General features: G+C 42.8%; 2 protein-coding genes across 2 annotated transcripts in view; both read left to right on the top strand.

Annotated features, from left to right (window-relative positions):
- ME3 (malic enzyme 3) overlaps positions 1-16,088 on the top strand; it is a 1,085,505-nt gene that overhangs the window by 608,352 nt on the left and 461,065 nt on the right. The window lies entirely within an intron of this gene.
- FZD4 (frizzled class receptor 4) overlaps positions 1-16,088 on the top strand; it is a 46,610-nt gene that overhangs the window by 11,174 nt on the left and 19,348 nt on the right. The gene's annotated exons all lie outside the window — the stretch shown is intronic.

The following is a 16,088-nucleotide window of genomic DNA, read 5'->3' as shown; positions in this document are numbered from 1 at the left end:
GAGCCATCACCGTCTGCTGATGTCCCAGATGTGAACGTTAGGCCTCTTGGTTTGCTTTTAAATTGCTTGCCACCATTTAGCTTCGCTTGAATACCACCCTGTTTTGGTGCGAGTAAAAAGCCCATTGAACAAGGATCTGCAATACTACTCTCCTTATCTGCAGATTGCTACTGGACACTTACCTCAAACCTTAAACGAAGGCAAGTATGTAATTTAAATGGTTTTCCCAGTAGGGCTGTGTTTCTCTTTCCATTACCTCTTCATTAAGTAGTTATGAAGTTAAGGAAAGTCAACACAATCTGGAATGAATTCTTAATTCCTTGCACTTAAAGAAACATTTTCTGAATAGAAAATACTTTCATTTACATGATTTCATTTTATTCTCCTGGCATTTCTGAAGTCAGTAGGGCAGGCCTGATGACCTTCCTTTAGAGTGGAGAAACCAAGACGTAGAGAGGGCGAGGACAGCCCAAAGGGGTTGGAGAAGGTTGGTTAGCAGGTCTTCCCATGCCCAGTTCAGGGTTTTGGTTGTATTTTTATTTTATACAGGGATTTATTTTGTTTTTGTTTTATACTCCTATGGGCATGGTGTCCCCCTAATCTTAACCCCAGATACCTGTGAACATGACGTTATTAGGAAATAGGGTCTTTGCAGATTAAATAAAGTCAAAAATGAGTTCATACTTACTAGATTAGGGTGGGTTCTAATCTCATACCTAGTATCCTTATAAAAAAGAGGGAAATTTGGACACAGACACAGAGAGGAGAATGCCATGGGAAGGCTGACACAGAGATTGGAGTTATGCAGCTATGGGCCAAGCAAGAAACACCGATTGCTGGCAATCACCAGCCAGGAGAGAGGCAGGGAAGATTCCTCCTTGGATCCTGCAGAAGAAAACAACCTTGATCTTGGCTTTCTAACCTCTAGAACTGTATAAGAATAAATACCTATGGGCGAGGTGCAGTGACTCACGCCTGTAATCCCAGCATTTTCAGAGGTCCAGGCAGGCAGATCACTTGAGGTCAGGAGTTTGAGACCAGCCTGGCCAATATGGTGAAACCCCGTCTCTACCAAAAATACAAAAATTAGTCAGGCATGGTGATGTGCGCCTGTAGTCCCAGCTACTTGGGAGGCTGAGGCAGGAGAATCGCTTGAACCTGGGAGGCAGCGGTTGCAATGAACCGAGATCACGCCATTGCACTCCAGCCTGGGCATTGCAGCAAGACCCTGTCCCAAATAAATGATAAATTCCTGTTGTCTTTAGTCACCCAGTTTGTGATAATTTGTTATAGCAGCCCAAGGAAACTAATACAGACTCTATCCCTCTGATTTCTTTCTTTTTTTTTTTTTTTTTAAAGATGGAGTCTTGCTCTGTCACCCAGGCTGGAGTGCAATGGTTCAATGACTAGTTCTCAGCTCACTGCAACATCTTTCTCCCTGGTTCAAGTGATTCTCCTGCCTCAGCCTCCTGAGTAGCTGGGATTACAGGCACCTGCCATCATGCCTGACTAATTTTTGTGGAGACGGAGTTTCACCATGTTAGCCAGGCTGGTCTTGAACTCCTGACCTCAGGTGATCCACCCGCCTCAGCCTCCCAAAGTGCTGGGATTACAGGTGTAAGCCACTGCACCCAACCTCCTCTGATTTCTTTACTGCAAATAGTTCACTTGGAGTGGGTAGATTCTTTGGCACTTTTCTCAATAATGAGATCTGACTGTAAGCTTCTAGTTTTTAAAAGATTATATAGCATAATCACTATAGTACATTTCTTTATCTGTAAACTGGACACCTCTAGAGTAAATGCCATGATGCCCAACATTCTATGGTTTGAATTGGTCTTGACTGGTCTCTTGCCCACCTTCCCCCAATGGGAGCTCTGTGTGCATGGCCAGGACCCTAACTGGAATGTGACCCAAGGGTTTTTAGCATTTCGGTCTTGAGAACTGATTTTTTCTCTTTCCCATTTTAGCTTTCACATGCAATTATAATTTTAAAGTTGAGCTGACTCTTGACTAAAGAGGTCAGCCTTGGCCTCCTGTTTTCAGAGGTTCCGTGTACAAAAATAAACCAGACTGGGAGAAGGGCTTTATTCTGTCCTTCGTTTTCCTTCACAATGCAAGCTGGTATCGTAGGACTGGGAGGATCCCACTAAATATCTTGAAAATGTGTTGGACCTGCAAAAGTTTAGTCCAAAAGACTTTCAAAATGGACCTTGGCCTCACATGAAATTCTTAGAATTACCCTGTTTTTTTCCTTCAGTCTATTTCATCTTTAGGCTAAGAGGGCCCATAGATTTATTTACCCTCATGGCAAAGGATTCCAACTTCTCAAATTACCAGAGAAAGGGAATAGAAAATCAAATGTACTGCATTTTTCCATCCACTGCCTGATTTTCATCAGCTTTCCACCTGGTTTCCTATAAGCAACCAATTCTGTTTTCACCCAAGAACGTGCTTAATCTCATGGAAAGCCTGCATTATCAATGCCTTTCTCTTTAAGAGATTAAATGATTGGCTATGTAAATTTCCTGAAATGCCTGGGGTTGCATCATTCCACTTGATATGAGGTAAATGGGTAGAATATAAAGCAATGAGATGGAATAGATAAGTCACAGAAAAGCCTGTCCTGGTTTCATCATTTTCCTCTCACCCCTTTGCCTTTGCATATGTGTTGATTCCTTTTGCCTGGAATGTCCTTTCCATCTTTCTTTAACTAGGTTATGCCTGTCCTTTTTAAAGCCTTGTGTCATCTTTCCTGGGAAGACATCCCCGATCCTCCTGCTTGCCACTTCCTGCTTCCCTTTCCTTTTATTGATAGGTAGGTTTAAGCCTCTGTGCATTCAACTCTGGGAGCCTTCCTTGCACTGTGATTGCAAGGTCTGTGCATGCATCCATTTCTTACTAAACTGAGCTTCCTGAGTGTGACTTTGAGCACCTAAAGTTGTCTATTTATGTACCGTCAGAGCTTGGCACACTGCCTGGCACAGGGCACAAGTATCAAAATGTGTATAAGGAAGGAAGGGAGGGAGGAAAGAAGAAATGGAGTAAGGAAGGAGGGCAGGAAGGGAGGGTTTTAATATTGTTAGGTGGAGAAACTGAAGGGCTTTGGTGACAAATGTGGCCACCATAGGAAGGAAACCAAAGGTGACAACAAGAGCCATCAGGTTGGCAGGACTTTCTGGGAAGATGCTACGGCACTAGCCTCAGAGAAAATTCTCTAGCCTCAAAGATAGGTTAGGGAATGATCGACTACCCCACCGTGTTGCCTATTGTAAGTTGTCTCTTTTAAATATTTGCTGAAAGTCTACTGTATATAGAACACTGGAATGGGCTAGGGAAGGGAAAGGGAGTGATTTTTAAAAACTATGAAATATGAAGTCCAACTTGGAGTCCAAAAGTGCAGATGACAAAACAGAGAAAGAATTCAGCTGCTATTAACAAGCTTAAAACTCTAAACCTGGAAAAACAAATCCTCTACTGCTTAGTAAATATTTGTTGAATAGCTGAATGAGGGTCCATCATGTGCCAGCCACTGTCCTGGGAAGGCACCGTAGGGGACACAGATAAATAAGACACAACCTTTCCCTCTGGAAGTTCGCTGCGGCACACTACATGCCTCCCTCTACACTCCTCCCCACAAATGATCAATGCTACTAGTCCTATCACACTTACTATGTTATTTCTTCCTAAGTCCCTAGGTCTTACAGTTTCTGAGTACCCAGTGTAATGGGCAAACAGTTCCTAAACTGCTGTCGTCTCACCATTTCACCCCTCAAAGGACACATCTGCTGATGTAAACATGTAGGGAAGGTGCAGGGAAGAAGAGAAAGAAGTGAGGATCCCAAAGACCATAACTCTTTTAAAACTTGGTCTGCTCATCAAAACCACCCCCAGAATTCAGAATGTTAAAACTATAAAAATTGAAACTTACTCATTATGTGCCATCGGAAGTATATAGTCAGAATTCAGCATCTGACCACCTTTTCTAGGCATATGTTGATTTACAATATTTGCACCCAGTAGGGTTGTTTATGTAGGTGTGTTACCTTGTGCCCTCTGAACCTTCTCTTACTACTGTTAAGTCATAATTGTATAAAGACAAAGAGATTGCTCTATAGAAGTTAAAAGAAGTAGAGTACATGATCAGTCCTCATTTATCCAGAGTGAAAAGGATAAATGTGTGAATAAACTTGGCAGAGAGTTGCCTGGCAGGAGGTGCAGGGCAGTGAGTGGCTCAGTGTAACTGGAGCCTGAGATTCTCGGAGTAGGAGGGAAGGTGGGCTGAGGCCAAGTTATGAAAGGCCTTGGAGGCCGTCCGTATTCTCTCCTGCGCTCAGCACAGGGGAGTCGGCAAAAGTTTGAAAGCAAGGAAGGCTCATGTCCCTGTTGGTGTTTTTACATAGCTTGCTCTGTGTGCTGTGTGCACTGCGGGCTGGGAAGAAGGCAGGCAGGAGGCAGGAAGACCGGTTTGGATGAGAAACCATGAAGGCCTGAATGAAGGTGGTAGCAGAGAGATGGAAAAGAGGGGGTGATTTTCAGAGAAGCCACAACAAATTGTGTCCCCTGTAGCTCTGGTCAATGAGCCGAATCTTTGCTTTCTAAAATGCCAGTGTTTCAGAGGCAAGGAGTTTGTTTGCTCTGCACACCTGATACAGCACACCCCTACGTTGCAAACTAAAGATAAATAACGCCAAAGGCCACAGCAGCTTGCAACACTGACTAAGTACCCCGGAGATCTTGAGTTTCACTGCATTCAGACTCCCCCTTGCAGTCCGAGGGTCAGCATGACACTGTTAGTGGAGGGTACAGGGTCCTTGGGAGGAGAGGGTAGCATTTAGTTGTTTATGTAGTGCTAAGAGGCCCCACCAGCTCTTCAGGACTCAGAGTTTTCTAACACGACTTACTTCTTAGAGTAGCTGATTCAAATTTCATTGTAAAGGTTTAAGTTAGGACAAACTGAATCCAAGTCATGTCTCCCATGTAGATTTTGTTTCTTGACACAGTTTCCTTTGCTAGCTACTGTGGATTGCCTAACTAGTTCTACAGAAAATGATATCATGGGCCCACACATTTTTTCTAATCCTCTTCCTTTTAAATCAGAAATTCAGTATAACATTTTCCATAAGTGAATGAGAGAACCACTTCCTAGCTTTTTTGTGTGTCCCTCCACCCCCCCCCAAAAAAAAAAAAAAAGAAAGAAACAACAACAGACCTTCCTTTTGGATTTACATCAGCATTTAGCTAACTTCCTGAACATTTCACCCATTTCCTGAACTTATTCTGAGGAAGGAAAAACATCCTCCTTCAGAAATAAATGCAAATAATCTCAGAGATTATTTCTATTAAATAAATAGTGTAAACGCAATGGAATTTCCTGTAAGATGTATATTTACCATAGATATTTCAATAAAAATGTATTTGTTGTGATTCTGTAGGACAAATGATATTTGCAGGTAGTCTGAGGAATCATAATCCTTAGTAGCCACTCGAGAGCTAAGTCCTGAACATTTGCAATTTTTACTCATGTTAAAAAATATATATATATACACACATATTTTTTAACTGAGAAATAGGAACACTGGAAAAATTATTCTCTTGAGGTGTTTTTTGAAGCTTTGTTTCTTTTAAAAGAGGGCTCTAATGACACCTAGTGGTGAATACAGGCAGAACAGCTTTAGGACAGACTCAATGCAGTGTCCCTGTAATTAGGATTTTTTGTTTATGCATTTGCTTGGGAGAAAACACACTCCTTACAAGCACTTCTTAAGTACCCTTAATGCCCAGGAATCCTGAGAAGTAGTGACATGGAAACATTTCCCTTACGTGTTTCTGGCGATGTTGTTCTCTTCTCTTGATTGATGATTCCTCAGAGCCTGCCCACCTCCTAGGGCTAAACTGGCTCAATTTTAAGAATGAATGAAAAATGTGAAGCTCTGCAGAGGAAAAACATCAATACATCAAGTGAGAAATTTCCCTGTATTTTTGAGAAGGCCTCCTCCCATTTGGCTATCTTTTAATGGAGAAGTGTGGTCCTTTTCTGCTGTGTATGTCTTATTGACTTGTTAAAGGTGTGCTCTAGGCTGACTGCCTGTCATTTCTGAATGCTTTACAGGGGCCTTCTTAGGTTCTCTAGTGTTTGGCAGTGGCTGATTTTTAAAGAGAGGCGATAGGGATCTCAGAGAGGCTGCCCTCACTCCAGCCCCACCCAGCCCCCACCCCCAACCCCTGAGAAGCTCATCTAGGACAGATGACTATCTGGCCTCCTTGCACCACCCCTAGGAAGGAGTTCCTTAATCCATCACATTGGTTGATATTCTTTTTTGTGTCCAAACCCCTCAGAGTGATATCCAAGACCCTCAGGTCTGGCTCTTCCCCTCTCTTCCAGCCACATCACTCCTCCTCCTCGGACACACCCTATGCTCTAGCCAATCCCAGTCACTTCTAGCTCCTCCTGTCCTCAGGCTGTTTCAGCCTTCTCTGCTTGTGCATGCTAGACTCCTCAGCCAGGAGACTCTTCCCCTCCATGGCCCTTCTGCTCATTCTTCAAGTCCCTGCATAAGTGTTTCCTCCTCTTCTTCAAGTCCCTGCATATGCATTTCCTCTTCTGGGAGCTTCGCATGATCCAATCAAGCAGAGCCTGTAGCACCTTCTGTTAGGGCACCTCTGAACCTAGTTCAAACATCTATAATTGCATGTGTTATGTTACATTATATTGTTCTTGTTTGTTTCTCCTCTAGATGTGTTTGAGCTTCTCAAAGACAAGAGCTGTTCTTGCGCCCAATACCCTGGCTGGTTCAGGTGCTCCACAAATGTTCACTGACATCCTAGCAGCAGCCTTTTGTGGCACTGGATTGTTCCATTTGGCTGCAGTGTCTTGACAGGAGCAAATTAGGAGTGGGACAACTAGTTCAAGGTAGCATTGACAATGAGAGGACTAGCTCTTTGAAAATGTGCAGAACCATTTATTATCCCAAATGACCTCAGCTTTCACACCACTAGGAATAAGGTGCTTTCACAAAAATAATCTCTAAGTTTCTGTCTAGTTCTAACATTGGAAGATTCTGTTACCAGAAGAGAGGGTTCTTGGATCTCACGCAAGAAAGAACTATGGGGGAGTCCATAAAGTAAAAGCAAGTTTAAAAAGAAAGTAAAGGAATAAAAGAATGGCTACTCCACTGACAGAAGGCTTCTGGTTGCCTATTTTTATGGTTATTTCTTGATTATATGCTAAATGAGGGTGGATTATTCATGCCTCCCCTTTTAGACCATATAGGATAACTTCCTGACATTGCCATGACATTTGCAAACTGTCATGGTGCTGGTGGGACTGTAGCAGTGAGGACAACCAGAGGTCACTCTCATGGCCATCTTGGTTTTGGTGGGTTTCAGCTGGCTTCTTTACTGCAACCTGTTTTATCAGCAAGGTCTTGATGGTCTGTATCTTGTGCTGACCTCCTATCTCATCCTGTGACTTAGAATGCCTTAACCATCTGGGAATGCAGCCCAGTAGGTCTCAGCCTTATTTTACCCAGCCCCTACTCAAGATGGAGTTGCTGTGGTTCAAACGCCTCTGACAATTATATAATTAGGGGAGCCATGCTTTAAAATACGGTTTTTAAAAATCTAGGGCTATGGTAGAGAGTCTACAATTGAACACAAGAATATTTTACATATACCTGTCTTTTTTTCTGGGGAGATGGTTCATACTTTTCAAAGAAGGGGTCTGCGATCTCAAAAGATTAAATACCACTGGTTAAGAATCACTGACCAAAATGACAATCTTTACTCAACCTCTGCTGGGTCAGTAGGAGCTAACACCTTAATAAGAGTTAGTGCCTCAGTAGAGAAGTTTGTAATCTAGCAGCTGCAAAGCTCCTGTTGCTTTTTTTCCTACTGCCCTCTATTAGGGCACACGTACTGGTCCCAGTTTGCAATTTAAAAAGAGGATTGCATCCCAAGAGGCTTTTGGACATGTTCCATTTATGCAGCATTAATGTTCCCCCTCCTCATGTTCTAAATGTAAGAATGTAAGAGTAAGGGTGTGAGGGTATGACCAGAACTCTTTTTTTTTTTCTTCTTTTTTCATTCTGTCACCCAGGCTGGAATGCAGTGGCATGATCATGGCTCACTGTAGTCTCAACCTCCCAGGCTCAAGTGATGCTCCCAGCTCAGCTTCGCACTACAGGCACATACCACCATGCCTGGCTGATATTTTGTATTTTTTTTGATAGAGACAGGGGTCTCTGTTTCCCAGGCTGGTCTCAAACTCTTGGGCTCAGGCCATCCTCCTGCCTCAGCCTCCCAAAATACTGGGATTACAGGCATAAACCATTGCACCGAGCAAAACTCTTTCAGCTCAAAACTATATAGCTTTCCCCACACTAAAAAAAGTAATTGGCTGGCCGGGCAGAGTGGTTCATGCCTGTAATCCCAGCACTTTGGGAGGCCAAGGCAGGTGGATCACCTGAGGTCAGGAGTTCAAGACCAGCCTGACCAACATGGAGAAACCTCTTCTCTACTAAAAATACAGAATTAGCCGGCTATGGTGACACATGCCTGTAATCCCAGCTACTCAGAAGGCTGAGGCAGGAGAATCACTTGAACTTGGGAAGTAGAGGTTGTGGTGAACAGATTGTGCCATTGCACTCCAGCCTGGTGATAAGAGCAAAACTCCATCTCAAAAAAAAAGTAATTGGCATTACCAGAAATGATATTAATATTCTTTAGGTTAGGTGCCAGGGCTACTCTGAAAAAGCTACCACACAGAGCACCCAAATCCTGCCAGGTGGTTCACAATGAACTCTCTGGGTAATGCCAGAAATCCTACATGTGAAGCATGATCACTGAAACATTCTGCGACTGTGATCTGGGCCTGCAACTTGCTATGAAGCTTTTCTGCTTCAGTGGGAGATGCCACTGCAAACTGAATTGTGGCTGGCAGGGCTGGATTCCTAGTGTGCAACATGGGCAGTCATTCAGAGCCCTGTGCTTAGACAGGCCTTGTGCTTTGTTTAATGCTTTGCTGTTGCTGTCTTGAAATTTTCAATAATATTTGAACAAAGGGCCTCATATTTTTATTTCACACTGGCTCCTGCAAATGGTGTTGTTTGTCCTAAGTGGCTACATATACCTGAGGCAGCACCAAGTAGTAGAAAGAGCATGTACTTTGGAGTTGATGGGGGTCAACTCCGATCCCAGTTCTGTAACTTCCTAGCTATGTGAGCTTGGGTAAGTTACTTAACTCTCTGGGCTTCAGTGTTATTGTATAAAAAATAGTGATTATAATGTCTAACTTTTAGAGTTGTTGGGGTAATTAAACAATATGTATTTGGTAATTGGTAATGTTGACAATGACAACAATGATTTGAAAACAACTACAAGAAAGAATGAAATAACATACATCCATGTGAAAAGACAACCAAAACAAAATGAACAGACAAAAAATGCCAAGCACGTAGACTTTGGGGTTGGGAAGAAACCTAAAGATAAGCTCCTAGGCTGAGTTGTTTTTACCTTTGCCCTTCCACAGCACTTTTCTCTTATGATGCATTTTTTCCCCCATTAAACATTGAGACCCTCTGAGAACAGATACTGTGTCTATACTTTAAAAATATTTCCAGCTTCTTGCACAAAGCGTGACACAAAGTGGATGTTTAATAAGCGTTGGTTGAAATAATAAACTAGCTAAAAAATAATAATAAACTAGCTCATTATTTTATAGTTGAGGACTCTGAGGCCTAGAGAAATTAGGTGACTTAAATAAGCTTACAAATCATGTCCTTGGCAAAGCCAGGTCTGGAGTTGTCCTCTCTGTTTGTTTCAGAGGGATTAGTTATTGCCTGGGGGCCCTGTGTGGACCCAGCCCTTGGAGCTATTAAACACAATCACACAATCTTTATTGCTTGCTGAATTGCAATTATCAGATTATATAGGAAATGTTTAAGCATTTTATGTATGTGTATTTTTATTTGTTTTGAGTCAAAAATCAAAAGGGAAGAATGGTCATTGGAGCTAGAATATACTTGTGGCTGTCCCAGTGAAGTCCTAGAAAAAGTAATCCCTCAGCTTGCCTTTGCTGGAGCACATGGTTCAGGGACAGTTTAGGCTCCCCTTTCTCCTTTCCCAAATCCTCCCATGCATGAGCTTATCTGCTGTAATGCTGATGTCCTGGATGTGATTGATTACCCACCACTATCTTGGGGACCTGGGAATGACCTTCTGGATGCATTTGTAAGGAACCAGCTTGGGAAGAAAAACAAAAACTTGAAGGCATCCTCTAGTTGGCCTGAGATAAGGGGACCTCGGAGTCTTTTTTCATTAGCCTGGCAAAACAATCCAAACAATAAAAAATCCATAAGAAAATATTCTGCTTCCAGGAGCTTAAAAGATACTTCTCATTTCAGCCACCCAGTCACATGACACTATCCCTATGTAAGACAAACAAATGTTTTTGTGGGTGAGAGGATGAGAGGAAGGGAGGAAAGAAGAGAAGGGGAGGAGTTTAACAGAGAAAGGAAGGGAGGTATGATGAGGGAGGAGAGGTGAAAATATAGAAAAAAGTTAAGAAATAAACTGAAGAGGGAGAGAGATGGAATATGTTTGGAAAGAGATGTGGGCCTAATATTTACCCAAATGATCCCAGGAGCTAACTCAAATCATCAGAACGAATCGATCCAAGTCACTTTGTTAAACTTACTTGGTACAAGAATAATTATTGTGTGCTGAAAGAAGCAGTGAGGTACGGTGAGACAGAATGGGTTTGAGTTTTGGCTCTCCTAATTTGCTATGCAAACATACATCTGTTATTTCAAGTCCCAGGCCTCAGTTTTCCCATCTAGAACTGGGGGAAATAAATGAAACGGGACATATGAAAGTAATTTGAAAAACAGAGTGTGACACAAGCAAACACAGTCTCGAATTTACACTCAAGCTGGATCTATTCCACTTAAATCAAAACAGGCTTTGACGTGCCTCCAGCTTTTCTTTTCATGGACTCAGTAAAGTTTTCTACCTTGTGTTTTTAAAGTAAGTACATATATAATCCAGTGATCTTGTTACATCATTAGGCTCAGGTGGGCTCATTCCAAATCATGGCTACAACAGTGAAATCAAAATATGAAAAGAAAAAAAGGTGCGTGGTTTACCCACCATTGTCTAGCAAATTTATGTAGTGGAAAGGGCAGATGTGGTTAGGAATGAGATCTGGTTCCGATTCCAGCTCCAATAGTCATCTGCTGTGTGGCCCAGGACAAGTTTCTCAGCCTCACTGAGCCACACTCTTCCCACTTGGGATATGGGAGCACCTCCCTCCCTATGATGTTATCATAAGGTAGCCAGACAAATGCCTAGCGGGCTCCTGGCATCTGTTAGAGCCTCTGCCTATGTTGATCATTGCTGTATCCTCAGTCCTAGACTATAGTAGGTATGAAATGTGCAGTACTTTCTCTTTTCCCTTCCTCTTTTCTATTCCTCTTCCTCTATTCCCATGCCCACCCGCTCAGGTGTCTTTCCATTGCCACACAAGTAACACCTTTGATTTGGGTGTCTGAGGTACTGCTTGAGAGCATTTTCTTTAAAGGCTTCAAGTAGGAAATGAAATCACACTGGCTTATGATTATGCACTGTCTTAGGTGTCAGCAATAAAAACAGACTCTGGAGAACACAAATGGAAGGAAATGTATTGGAGTGGGTATTGGAGAATAAAGAGAATTAACCTTAGAAATGAGTAGAAATTCGGGGAGAGTCAAGCCAAAGGAACCACGGCAATGGCACCTTGGCAGGAGTAGTTTGGTCAGCATGCCAGCCAGCCTGCTTTTGAAAGGACGACCTCCAGCTGTCTCCAGAGATAGCCACCCACCCCCTGCCTGTTTTTGTATTGCTTCCCTGAGATTCACACTTCAGGGCAAGACCACTTGGTGTGCTGAGCCAAAGTCAATTACTGACCCTCAGATTGTGCCAGGGTTCTATGAGTGAGTGTTTATGTGTGAACCAGAGAGTGTGAGTGTGATTTTGTGCACTTTTGGTATGGAAGGTGAGTCCAACCTCACATCTAGAGAAGCCACAACAGTGACCAACCCTTACAGAGGGAGATTTTATGACAGACACCCATTAATAAAAATATGACAAATGTCCACTGCAGCTCAGAAGAGGGTCTTCAAGGAGGTCAGAGAATCCGCACCTCTGCTTTGTGCAGGGGTGTCTCCTCTTCACCAGGGCATTTAGCATCCACTGGGGTAAATAGGGAGGATCCAGCTGTGTCTGCTCATTCCAAGTAGTTTTGAGAAAACAAAATCAACATTAAATTAAAGCAAATAATCAGAGATTTATTAACACTGAAAAAAAATGGCATGGAAACAAAGTTGAATTCAGTTAAATGGTGAGTGAACAGTTCTTCAGATGACTTTTGCCTGATTTCCACACAGCTGTTTCTCCAAACCTGTCTGCACTCAGAGGCAGATGCTTGCAAGCAGCCCCCGTGTATTTCCCACACACTCTCAGCCCCCAGCAAACTCTTCTGAAGGCTGGGTGGCCGTGTCACTGATGGTGATGGCCCCTGCATCAGGAACTGACAGTCTGCTTCCTTTTTTGCTGTATCCTTCAAACCCTAATTATACAAAAAAATAAATTCAAGACGCCAGCCCAGCAGCTGAATACACTTCTTGTTTGGGAAAGCCCAGTTTTCAGTAGAAAACGACTTCTGGCAAAAGCAGCTCCTGCCCCTCCCCCGCCTTTTGCCCCCAAGGTCAAGTATTCTGATGACTCTCAGCAGTCATTGGTCCCACTTCCTGCCAAACTGTGACAAACCAACCAGATGATCATGATTAATCGCCCCCAAGTCCTTCATTGCCAACAATGGGACTGCCTCGGGGGCAATTTTGGAAGTCCCCATCACCTCCAAAATTTGATGGGGTTTAAGTTAGACTCGGTCCTCACTTTCACACAAAGGTTCACAGTTCGCATAGAGCTTCATGGTTTGCATGAAGATTTATTATTTGCCCTCTTATACATGTTATTTTATTTGGTCCTCAGTAATAGGGGACCAGGCTGCCATCACCTTTCTCTGGATTATTACAGTTGCCTCCTATCTTCCTCAAGGTCCACTCTTTTTTAAAACTTGAAGTATACTTAATAGATAATAAAAAGCATGCTGGGAATGGTGGCTCATGCTGTAATCCCAGCACTTTGGGAGGCCAAGGTGAATGGGTCGCTTGAGCTTGGGATAATAAAAAGCACAAGTCCCCTGTTTTGCTTTGATGAGTTTGGACAATTGTATACACTGGGTAACTACCATGTGCAAAAAGAGATACAATATTTCCGTCACCCCAGAATAATTCTTTGTTTTTTTCTTTCCAGTCAATGTCTCCTTCCCATAGGCAACTACTTTCTGATTTCTATTACTAGGGACTATTTTTCTGTACATTGATTTCATTTTATATCATTGGAATCATACAGTATGTACATATCTGTGCTTTTTTTTTCATGGATTTAAGACTCACTCATGTTGTGTGTATGAGGAATTCCTTCCATTGTATTGCTGAGTGGTATTCCATTGTAGAAATACACCACAATTTGCTTATTAATTCATTTTTTGGTAGAAATTTAGTGGCTTTTTCCTACATCATTTTTGCTACTATGAATACAACTGCTATAAGAAATTTTGTACAAATATTTTGTGAACATATGTTTTCATTTAACTTGGATAAATACCCAAGAATGAAATTGCTAGGTCATAGGGTAGATGTATGTTTAACTTTATAAGAAACTGCCAGACAGTTTTCCAGAGTAGTTTGTCAGATATATGAGTTGTCAACATCCAATCTTGCTTCCTCCAGTCATTTCTCCTCATAGGCTCCAGAGCAATCCATTTAAAACATAACCTTGGCCGGGCGCGGTGGCTCAAGCCTGTAATCCCAGCACTTTGGGAGGCCGAGACGGGCGGATCACGAGGTCAGGAGATCGAGACCATCCTGGCTAACACCGTGAAACCCCGTCTCTACTAAAAATACAAAAAACTAGCCGGGCGAGGTGGCGGGCGCCTGTGGTCCCAGCTACTCCGGAGGCTGAGGCAGGAGAATGGCCTAAACCCGGGAGGCGGAGCTTGCAGTGAGCTGAGATCCGGCCACTGCACTCCAGCCCGGGCTACAGAGCAAGACTCCGTCTCAAAAAAAAAAAAAAAAAAAATAAACCTTGATCCCATCACTTTCCCGCTTAAACTCCTTCAATGGCTTCCCATTGCCCTTAGGAGCAAGTCCAGATATTTTTCACGTAGCCTGCACGATTTGGCCCTCACTTTGCTTTCAGCTTTGGCTACTCCTTCCTGCATCTCCCTTTCCCCTGGTTTTCTGTGTTCTGGCCATACTGTGTATGTTTTTACTCCTTGACTGTGAAGCTCTTTACCTGCTCAGGGTTTTTGTAAGTGGGGTCCCTTTTGCTGGTCAGCCATTCTTCATCCACTTTCCTCTTTGCCTATTTATTCTTCCAGTCTCAGTTTAAAAGCGACTTCATCAGAGAGTTTCCCTAGGCCCTGCAGACTAAGTTACTTGTTCCTGTGGGACCCTGGGCTTCTCCTTCCTAACATTCACTGCACTGTTGTCGTTTTACAAATGACAATGCATATATTTACAAATGCATATATTTATTTCAATTTTTGAATAGCTTATACATTCATGTTGGTTCAAAATTCTCAAAAGATATTCTGTCAAAAGTTTTATTCCCATCCATGTCCCCATTTGCCTGGCTTCCCAACCCACATTTTTCTTTTTAAAGGAACTTCTTGATTTCAGTTTTTTTCCCCAGAGATTTTTTTAATGCCTATACAAGATTTTATATACATATACATATACACAAACATATATACACATACTATACCATTATAATGAATACTATTACAGTATAATATACTGTATTTGCATATATTAGCAAATAAGTAATTACTAGTACTATTAGTATTGCTAATACTTATGTATATAATTTTTACACATACGCATACTCTACACACTGTTCTGCACCTTGCTTTTTCCACGCACTGTTACATTTTGGTAGTTTTCCGTTTCAGAACTTAGAGAGCTTCCTCATTCTCTGTCATTGATGTCCAGAGTTCCACTTTATAGATGATCTAGGCCTCTGCTGATGGCCATTTAAATTGTTTTTAATCTTTTGCTATCATAAACAATGCCACAATAACAATCATATACAGATGATATTATGAGTGTGAGAACACTTGAAGCATAATTTCCTGGAAACCTAATTGCTGGTACAAATTGTCTACGAGTTTGTATTTCAAATTTTTTGTTTTTGTTTTTGAGACGGAGTCTCGCTCTGTCGCCCAGGCTGGGGTGCAGTGGCCGGATCTCAACTCACTGCAAGCTCCGCCTCCCGGGTTTACGCCATTCTCCTGCCTCAGCCTCCCGAGTAGCTGGGACTACAGGCGCCCGCCACCTCGCCCGGCTAGTTTTTTGTATTTTTTATTAGAGACGGGGTTTCACCGTGTTCACCAGGATGGTCTCGATCTCCTGACCTCGTGATCCGCCCGTCTCGGCCTCCCAAAGTGCTGGGATTACAGGCTTGAGCCACCGCGCCCGGCCCAAATTATTATTTTTGAGACAGAGTCTCGCTTTGTCATCCAGGCATAATCTTGGTTCACTGCAACCTCTGCCTCCCAGGTTCAAGCGATTCTCCTGCCTCAGCCTCCCAAGTGTCTGGGATTAAAGGCATGTGCCACCAAGCGTGGTTAATTTTTGTATTTTTAGTAGAGATGAGGCTTTGCCATGTTGGCCAGGCTGGTCTTGAACTCCTGACCTCAGGTGATCTGCCTGCCTTAGCTTCCCAAAGTACTAGGATTATAGGCGTGAGCCACTACACCCAGCCTTGAGTTTGTGGGGGTTTTTTTTGTTTTTTGGTTTTTGTTTCTGAGACAGAGTTTCACTCTTGTTGTCCAGGCTGGAGTACAATGGCATGATCTTGGCTCACCGCAACCTCCACTTCCCAGGTTCAAGTGATTCGCCTGCCTCAGCCTTCCTGAGTAGCTGGGATTATAGGCATGCACCACCATGCCCAGCTAATTTTGTGTTTTTAGTAGAGACTGGGTT

This window comes from Macaca thibetana, chromosome 14 (assembly GCF_024542745.1).
Source record: "Macaca thibetana thibetana isolate TM-01 chromosome 14, ASM2454274v1, whole genome shotgun sequence".
NCBI lineage: Eukaryota > Metazoa > Chordata > Mammalia > Primates > Cercopithecidae > Macaca > Macaca thibetana.
The sequence above is the reverse complement of the archived record's forward strand: the minus strand, read 5'-3'. Positions and strand labels throughout refer to the sequence as shown.